The following is a 10,195-nucleotide window of genomic DNA, read 5'->3' on the forward strand; positions in this document are numbered from 1 at the left end:
GGGTTATTTCACACCCCCTGCTGCTCCAACATCTTTTCTGTTCCAAGTGACAGAGGAGAGATGATGAGAGATGGAAAATGCAAAGTCTCTGTGGAAATTACATGATACATGTTGCTATTTCAACACAGATTCTGGTTATGTGATGAAATCCTCTCCATTTTATTCAATAACATATTCCCTTATATAAGATGTATTTATGTTCTGCCTTCTAAAGGTCCTGGATATTCCTTCATATTAGAGAAAATAAATCCTGTTTACAGGAAAATAATTCCCTTTAATGTGGGAAAACACAATATCAGGAAATAAATTTTATGCTTTCTGCCACCAAACCTTGCTCTCTGACCTGTGGTCAATGTATATAGTCGTTCCCTGGAAAGAAGTGTACCCCAGCCAAGGGACCTCCAGCCAACCATTTCCATCTTCATCCACAAACATGCCTTCCATGTATAAATCACCTCTGGCCTTGTGAGCATCATCACAGCCCCTCTGCTACCCAGTCAGGCTTCTCATCATTTAGGTACATTTTTCTAGGATTCTTGGGATTTATCCCAAAGATGTGAAATCATTTTGGTCTATCCTCCTGTGTGTGATCTCATCTGTGAGCATATTCTAGAATATGGGGATGAGATGTGATGGAAATGAGGTCTATGAAGTGGGTGACTCTGAGTGATTTCTGTTTCCAGATGTCCTATCCCAGGGGCAGTGGTGCTGATAGTGGCAGAACATTTAACCTGTCACTTTGTAGCTGATTCAGAATCCAGAGGCAATTCAAAGTACCAGTGCTCTCTGCAGCTGAGCTCTGTGAATGATGAAGCCCAGCCATGCACTGCTGTGGGAAACACCAGTGCAGGGAAGGTAGTGTGGGCCCAGACACAACTTCTGCAGGGTTGGGCTTCAAGGGCTTCTCCAGGACCTAGCCTAACAGTGAAGTGTCAGGATGAAGTGATTCTTCCTCTTTCTAATTTTTCTAGTCTTCATTTTTCTGCTTGTTTCAGTAAGAATACATCATTTCAGAAATTAATGTAGGAAGCGGAAATATAGTATAATTTTAGCGTATATCACCTTCAGACACTTTCCTGTACCACTAATCCATGCTGTGCATTTTAAATGAAACTACATATACTGGACTAAAATAGTGTCCCATAAAATCCATGTCCTTCTGGAAACTAAGAATGTGACCTTATTTGGGAATAGAGTCTTTGCAGATGTAGTTACTTAGTTTAAGATGCAGGTGAGCCCTAATCCAGAAGAGTAGAGACTAAGAGGGAAAATGGCCATGTGAAGAAGGTGGCAGGAATTGGAGTTATGCAGCTAAAAGCCAAAGTATATCTAGAATTGCCAGCTGTCACCAGAAGCCAGGGCAGAGGCTTGGAAGATATTCTGAGATTTTTTTTCAAGGGATCATGTTTTGTCTCAGAAGTGAGTCCTTGCCTGATGCACACAGCTCTGACCAGTGGGCTTTTCATTTTGAGAAGAGAAAATGTTTATTCAGCAAAGTCTAACTTCTTGAAGACAGTATGATAATATTTTCCTTGGATCTGTATTCTTCAGTTATAAACACAAGGGATATATATTGGATTAAACAAAGGGAGGTGGCTTTATGGATTTTAGGGCTATGGAACTTTGGGATTGCTTTGTAAACACTCAAATTAATGATTATAAATTGGTTATCATTAGCTGTGTCCACATTATATTAGGTGTTGCAAGTTAGTTATTATTATTGAGGGATGGGCTTGTCATGATGCTGAAATTTATGATGCTCACACCTCTTGCTTCTTTCAGGTCTGGTATTCATCTCTCTTGTTTCTGCACACTCTGATTTCTCTCACAGTGTCTTTTATGTCCTATGGTCATCTTATGTTCAGGTCTGTTTGTTTCAGTGCATGTTCCACTAGTTTCTGTTAATTCTGTGGGGAAAGAAGAAAACAATAGCCTGTCCATTGTTAGATAAGGTCATCATTATTCTTGGAAAAGGTTAGTGAAAGTTTCAACAAGTTAGTAAGGAAGCAGATATCCCAGTGGGTTCATACGTAGCAGTTTCAGTGAGTGTGATTGTTAATGTTAAAATTAGTCAAAATTTTCCCATGGGTTCCCTGTTTTCTAACTCTGCATATCTATACAGTTAAAATCAATTAAGCTGATCTGGCTGCAACTGTTGAAAGCAAGCTTTTACTGATGGGATGTGTAAGAGGAAACTTCATAGAAAAGAGTATTGGAAACTTTCACAACCTAGTTAGGGAGGAAGCTGCTTAGACAGTGGGGGTCATGAAAAATGGTTTGGGGTCCACTACATATGGACATATGCAGAGCTCTCTCCTGGAAATCTAGCCTCCTGATCTTGAGAGGATAGATCTCTCCTGTTTTCTGCCACCAAGTTGTGGTGTTTTGCTTAGAAAGAATATGAATTTAAGACATTAAACTGGCTAGAATCCATACAGCCATGTAATTCTGCTGATATTTTCAGCTCCCTAAAACTGATGGTCTATACCCTGATGAAGTAAAAGTTTATATTTTGGTGGCATGGGGATGATTGAGAAGGTGACAGATGAGATTCTTTTAGTATAGAACTACTCTGGGTCCTTCCAATGGCACTCAGAAACCATCCTACCCTTGAAAGACTGGAAAGTTTTATAAAGAAAGAAAACAACTTCATTCAGGAAAGATAAAAAATCAAGATCAGATCCATAAGAGAAGGTTGTACTACGTCAAAACATAGCCTATGTCTGACAAAAATTTTAACAGTTTGGTACCAATGTGTCCAAATTCCTATTTGCGATTGGAATCCCCTTAAAACTTAAAAATATATCATAAAGTCATATTAGAAGAAAATCATATACTTAAATTTTCATTCTTCCTATATGTAATACAAACACTGTGAGATAAGTTTTTGTGATAAAATTATAATGTCAGAAAGAAAAAAAATATTCCAATGGAACCTAAGGAATCAAAACCTAGGACCCAGATCCATTGACTGGCAACTTCATTGGCAAGAGAGGGGGCTCTGAATAAAGCCCACTCTCCCCATCATGAGTCCCATCCTTAAGGCACCAGGACATACATAGCTGCCCCATGATTCCAGGACACACCAGGTGTCTCTATGGGATGGTGTGTCTGGGTGCCCAAAATACTTAACACCCTCTCTTTCACCATCTGGATCCTCTGCCAAAGCTGAAGAGGGGAACTTGGTGTCCTGACCCTCTGGGTGTTTTAACTACAGAATCACTAGACTTATTCCATCCTCATCCCTTTTTGGACTGTGAAGCTGCCTTGGAGGAGGGTGAGGGCCCATATCTTTGTACTCCAGGCTCACAGTAGGAGCAGGATTTGGGGGCCTTTGTTGACCCTCCTGGGAGACTCTAGACAAATGTCTTGCCCTGCCCTTGAGATTTTGGTTTATGAACCCTCTGGAGTCTCATCTGGGGGAAAGGCAGTAAATATACAAAGTGAGAGGTTCCACCCATTTATATCCACTGCTACCCTTGCCCATTGGAGTCCCCCTGATAGCCCATCTGGTGTCATTTGTGCTATCCCTTTCCATCCTCCTTCACAGATGGGATCCATCACCATTCTTTCCCTCATCATGACTCTTCTCCCACATCAGGGATGACCCAGGGCTTGGGGTCACAGAGGAAGGTGGGGATGATGGAGCCTCTGATTTCTGGGTCCTGTGTATCCCACACAGATGTCCTCATTTAGGTGCAGCTGGTGCAATCTGGGGCAGAGGTGAAAAGGTCTGGGGAGCCTCTGACAATCTCCTGTAAGGCCTCTGGATACAGCTTTACTGATTACTGGATAAGCTGTGTGCACCAGGATCCAGGGAAGGGCCTGGAGTGGATAGGAAGCATTTATCCTGATGATTCAGATACACAATACAGCCCATCCTTCCAAGGACAAGTCACCATTTCCACAGAAAACTCTGCCAGCCCTACCTACCTGAAGTGGACCAGCCTGAAGGACTCAGACACAGCCTCATATTACTGTGCAATACTACTGACACAGTGAGAGAAACCACATTCTGAGGACATCAAAAACCCTTAAGGATCCCACAGCTTCAGAGTCAAGTTCTCAGAGACAACCTCCATCAGGGAGCTCTCAAATACCACCACCAGGGAAAAAAGGTCTTGCTGTGTTCTTAAGAATGGAAATGGGAAGAATAGGATCAAAATGAGAATGAGATTTATACCCTGACAAGGCAGGGGCCCTGTTTCTGGGGGTCACTGATCCTTCTTGCCTGAACCAGGTTGCTTTCCTTCTCCCTCTGTCTCACATTGTGACAGCCAGCAAGGTGGATGCATAAAGCTTGTTACATCATTAGCCAAAAAACTTTGTCTAATGCACACACCTCATAAATGCCAAATACTTTAGATAGTGGGAATTCCACACACTCTACCATTGTTTTCCTTCCTTCCTTTTTTCCTCCTTCCTTCCTTCCATGCTTCCTTCTTTCTTTTCTTCTTCCCTCCCTCCATCCTTCCCCCACTGCTTTCTCCCTTTCACCTTTTCTGTAATGCTTTAAGACAACTTAATTCACTTTTGGTTGTTCTCATATCAGTGTATAGAAGATATACATACAGGTTACTCTTTGTCTAAATGTGTTTTACTTCTTTAGATGAAATTTTCATTATTCTTTTATCATCTATTTCTCTATCTACCTACCTATCTATCTATATATCTACTTACTTATTATTTAAAAGTCCATTTCTTTCCTCCCACCTCTAGTGTAGACATCAAGTAGTCTCCTCTTCAAGCTGTTCCTGAGAACTATATACCAAATGACCTGCATGAATTAGACAAAGTTGGAGGTTGGGGAGCTAAGATTGCTCTGAACATGTATCCACAGCTGAAAGTGTCCCCAAAACATACAGTTATTGGAAAGCTTCTGAAGTTCTATCCCGTTTCCTTATAAGTACAAAGACATTCAGACATTTGTAAATAAATACAAACATCAGGGTCAGGTGGATGAGACAAAATTTTATAAGAAAGAAGGCTCCCCTGAGTGGTTTTGATCTGCATTTTCCTAATAGCCAGTGAACTTGAGCATCTTTTCATATGTTTTTGAGCCATTTGTAATTCTTATTCAGAAAAAATGTCTGTCCCTGACATTTGCCCATTTTAAAAATCAGGTTCTTTGCTTTTTTGTTGTTGATTTCTAGGATTTCTTTGTATATTCTGGATATTAAACCCTTATCTGATATGTGGTTTCCAAATATTGTCTTTTCTGAAAAAGTCCTTTGATGTACAAAAGTGTTCAGTTTTGAGGAGATCCCATGTACCTACTTCTTTCATTGCTTGCACTATGGAAGTAAGGTATGGGAAACCACCTCCTGTAACAAAATCTTTATTTCCCTATAATTTCTTCTAAAAGTTTTATGGCTTTAGGCCTAATGTTTAAGTTTTCATCAATTTCAAGTTAATTTGTGCATAAAGTGTGAAATAGGAACCCCCTTTCATCCTTTTGGATATAGCTATCCAATTCTCCAAACACCATTTACTGGAAAGGCTGCTCTGTCCCAATTGTGTTGGCTTGAATACCATATGAGAGATCAGTTGTCTGTAGTTGAGGGGGACTCTTTATGGGCACTAAATTTGTTTCCTTTGGTCACTAGATCTATCTTTATGCCAGTACCATGCTGTTCTGAACATGGAGGCCTTGTAATAGACTTTAAAATCAGGTACAATGAGACCCCCCCCCCCACTTATTTTAACTTTCTCAAGATATTTTTAGCTCTTTGGGGCACCCTGCCTTACCAGATGAATTTGGTTTTTGTTTTTTGTATTTCTGCAAAGTAAGTTGTTTAGAATATAATTGTTATTGCATTGAATCTATAAATTGAGATAGGTATAATTGACATCTTAAATATATTTACTCTTCTACTCAATGAACACCAAGTGTCCTTCCATTTATTTAGGTCCTCTGTGATTTCTCTTACCAATTTATGGTAGCATTCTGTGTATACATCTATTATGGTCTTGACTAGCTTTTTTCTAAATACATGATTCTTTTGTTAGTAATTGTAAATGGAATTATTTTTTATTACTTCCTCATATTGCTCATTACTATTGTGAGAAAACACTACAGATTTTTGCCTGTTCATCTTGTACCCGTCCACTTTATTATATTCATTTATTAGCTCCAGTAGTTTTCTATAGATTTTTCAGGATTTTCTGCACATAAGATCATGTCATCTTCAAACTGAAAATTTTACTTATTCTCAAATTTGATGCCTTTATTTCTCTTTCTTGCCTAATTGTCTAGCTAGAACTTCCAGCACAGTGTTGACTAACAATGGTGAAAGTTGGCATTCTTTCCTTTGTCCTGATTTTAGAGGGAATGCTTTCAATCTTCCCCCATTGTGTATGATGTTAGTTGTGTATTTTTCATAGTTTGCCTTTACCATACTGAGGACAGTCCCTTCTATTACTGTCTTTTTAATTGTTTTCATCAAGAAAGGATGTTGAATTTTGTCAAATGCATTTTCTGCATCAATTTAAAAGACCATGTGGTTTTTCTGCTTTGATTTATTTGTGTGGTATATTATGTTAGTTACCTTTTTTCATTGAACTATTCCATGCATAGCTGGAATAAATCCCTCTTAGCCATGGTGTGTAATTCTTTTAATGTGCTGCTGTACTCAATTTGTGAGTACTTTTTGCAAATTTTCGCATCCATAATTATTAAAGAGATTGATCTATAATTCTGTTGTCTTGTAGTATCTTTGTCTGGTTTTGGTATTAGAGTGATGTTGCCTCATAGAATAAGTTATATCACTTTCCTTACTCTTCAATATTTTTTGAAGAATTTGTGATGGATTGGAACTAATTCTTTCTAGAATGCTTGGTAGGATCTATGAAAACACATCTAAAAATGTAATTAAATTCAAGTCTATTTGGGAAACCATTAATATTAGAGCTAAGTAATCCACACATATAGTTTTTTCATTAAATTCAGTTTTATTGAAAAACATTCACACACCATACAATCATCCGTGGTATATAATCCACCGTCCACAGTATGATAACATAGTTATGCATTCATCACCACAATCTATCTCTGAACATTTTCCTTACATCAGAAAGAACCATAACAAGAATGAAAAATAAAAGTGAAAAAAGAACACCCAAATCATCCCCCCCATCCCACCCCATTTGACCTTTAGTTTTCATCCCCATCTTTCTACTCATCCATACACTAGATAAAGGGGGTGTGATCCACAAGGGCTTCATAATCACACTGTCACCCCTTGTAATCTACATTATTATATAATTGTGTTCAGGAGTCCAGACTGCTGGGTTGGAGTTTGGTAGTTTTAGGTATTTACTTCTAGCTATTCCAATACATTAAAACCTAAGAGGTGTTATTTATATAGTGCATTGTCTTGGGACAAAATGATTTTCCAGTATTCTGAGCTCAGCTGTCCCCAAACGCTTCTGTATTTATTTATTTATTTATTTATTTATTTATTTATTTATTTATTTATTTCCATCAGTCCCACTTCCTCTCTGCCAGGAGAGACCTCAGGGTTACTTTCCTGTTTGCTCTGGGCTTATGTGTGCTTGTAGCTTGTATTCAGTAGTGCAAATGTGTTAATAAAATCTGCAATTGGAGTTTGGTTGAGTTACTTTCCCTCATGCATGGTAGCCTACTTCTTTTTACACAGGGAAGTTTTCCAACTCAGTCTGCAATGCCAGTGGGAGAGGGGCACCAGCTCCACAATTTGGGGTGCATTTCTTACAGTTCTATGCTGTATCTTAGTGCTTTCACCCATTCCAGACTGGTGCACAATATGGGCCTGGTCATGGATGTCCCCCAACAGTTGTTCTAAACTATTTACTGGTTATTCCTGGCTAGTTAGTAGTTGCTTTAGAGGACTACCTAATTCCTAATTCCTCCCTATGTTGCCTTCTTGCTCCACCTCCATTCCTATACCACCAATATCTTTTAAAGTTATTTTTATGAAAGGAGTTGTAATTTGATGAGGGAAAACAACATATGTAATTAGTATATAATTCCTATAACTCCCTCACACACTTTTCCCCATTTTTGACATTTTGCATTAATGTGACTTTCTTATAGTTGGAAAGATATATTATTTTAATTATATTATTAATTATAACCATACTTCATGTTAGGACTGTCTCTTTGTGTTGTATAGTTCTATTATGTTTTAATTTTATTCTTGTTATATAAATATACACAGTCTGAAATTCTCATTTTTCTTCTTTCAATGGTTGTGTAAAATTTCATTAATTATATTCACAATATTGTGCCTCCATAAACACCATCAATTACACAAATTTTCCCCTATGCCAAAGAGAGAATCCATGCCAATTAAGCATTATATCCCCATTTCCCAACCCCACCCAGCATCTAGTAACCCATTTTCTACTTTCTGATATGGTGAATACTGATACTCTTTTTTTTTTAACCAACGCCTTATAATATTCTTTCTCTTTTCTCTGACCTATTTCACTAGACATAATGCCTTTGGTGTTTATCCCTGTTGAAGCCTGTATAAGTACTTTCTTCCTTTTTATAACCAAATAAGATTACACTGTATGTGTATTTCACATTGGGGTTATCCATTCTACTACTGCTGTATACTTGGGTTAATTCCACCTTTTGACAATTGTGAATAATGCCACTTTGAATATCAGCTTAAAAATATCTTTATGAATCTCTGTTTTAAATTCTATTAGGTATATACATAGAAGTGGTTTTGCCACATACTATCACCAATATCCTTTTTGGCTATACTAAGATACAATCTGGGAACACACTGAATTTAGCTGTCATATCTGCCCCATCCACATCCATCTGATTGCAGTGAGGACACTCCTGCTGCTTCCCCTACATGTGCATACACTCTCCAAAGACCTCTAGTGCTCTGAAAATGGAGAAAAATCTCCAACATTGTTACAAACTCTAAGAACCCCACTTTGCACACTTCAGGAGTGGATAAATCCTGGGAATCCTATACTAATTCCAGGACAATATTTTTGGAATATTGCACAGAAATCTGTAAGGTAGGGAAGTGAGTAATTTCCTCAGTTTGTTTGTTTAAAAACATGCATCAAAATTACATCTAAAAATACACTTTTTCTCATGGATAGTTGCTCATTAATCTTAATTCAATCAATATAGTAGTGAAAACTACAAAAGGGAAGATTTGTCTCAATAGCTGTATTTATTAACAAATCCTAAAGATAAAATCAGTGCTATAAGCTTAAATGGAAAAATCAAACAATATGCACCCTATAAAGAAATAACCATTTTACGTACATATTACCTATGACAAACTTGGTATTTATAGTCATTTGAAACACAATATATTTTAAAATCTTTTGTTAATTGATGATCGAATAGACCAGCATACACATAGTTGAGCATAATTTTGGAGAACTGCCTCATGGTATAAGCAATGGTGATTTCAAATGAATCCAATACTTAGAAAATTCATTAACTATTTTTCTGTTTCCTTGTTTGTGTTATGTGTGGTTAAGAGTGTGAATGAAAAGTTCCAAAATGTAAACCTATTGAACTATATAGAACCTAATTTTTGAACATGCTGAAAGATCACAAAATGCAAAAGTCATTAAATAATTGTGAATGTTAATAATACAATAAATAAGGAACTTAATGTATGATATCTAAAATGGGAGAATACCTAGATTTGTTTGTTGGAAAAAGGTGTCTTGAAGTAGAAAATGTTATTGTGCAATTTACAGAATATCACTACTAATTAAAAAATGCATAATGTACTCATAATCACTGTTGGTTGAGGAAATGCTAAGAATATTAATAATATTCATCCATTATGTAAGAGCAAATTAAATGAGTTAGTAAATGTAACTTCCATTTGTGGAGTTCAGAATGTGCTTTGCATATATTGCTGATTAATATGTATATTTGCCAGGTTTCTGAAAGAAATTCAAAAATCTGTCTCTCTTATCAAATCTATTAGGTATATGTCTAGAAGTGGTTTATCTGGTCATATTATGCATATCCTTTATGGTTTTACAAAAATGAAATCTAGGACAGAACACTGTATCTGGATTTTGTATCTCCTAACAATTCTGGCCAAATAAATTTTGTATATTATGTTGTTTTTTCATGACCCTTCTATAAACGGTAATTGAATCAAGGAGGTTGAAAATTCCATTCATGTCGTCTATATCTGTACTTATTATCTTTCTG

Source organism: Choloepus didactylus, chromosome 19 (genome assembly GCF_015220235.1).
Source record: "Choloepus didactylus isolate mChoDid1 chromosome 19, mChoDid1.pri, whole genome shotgun sequence".
Lineage (NCBI taxonomy): Eukaryota > Metazoa > Chordata > Mammalia > Pilosa > Megalonychidae > Choloepus > Choloepus didactylus.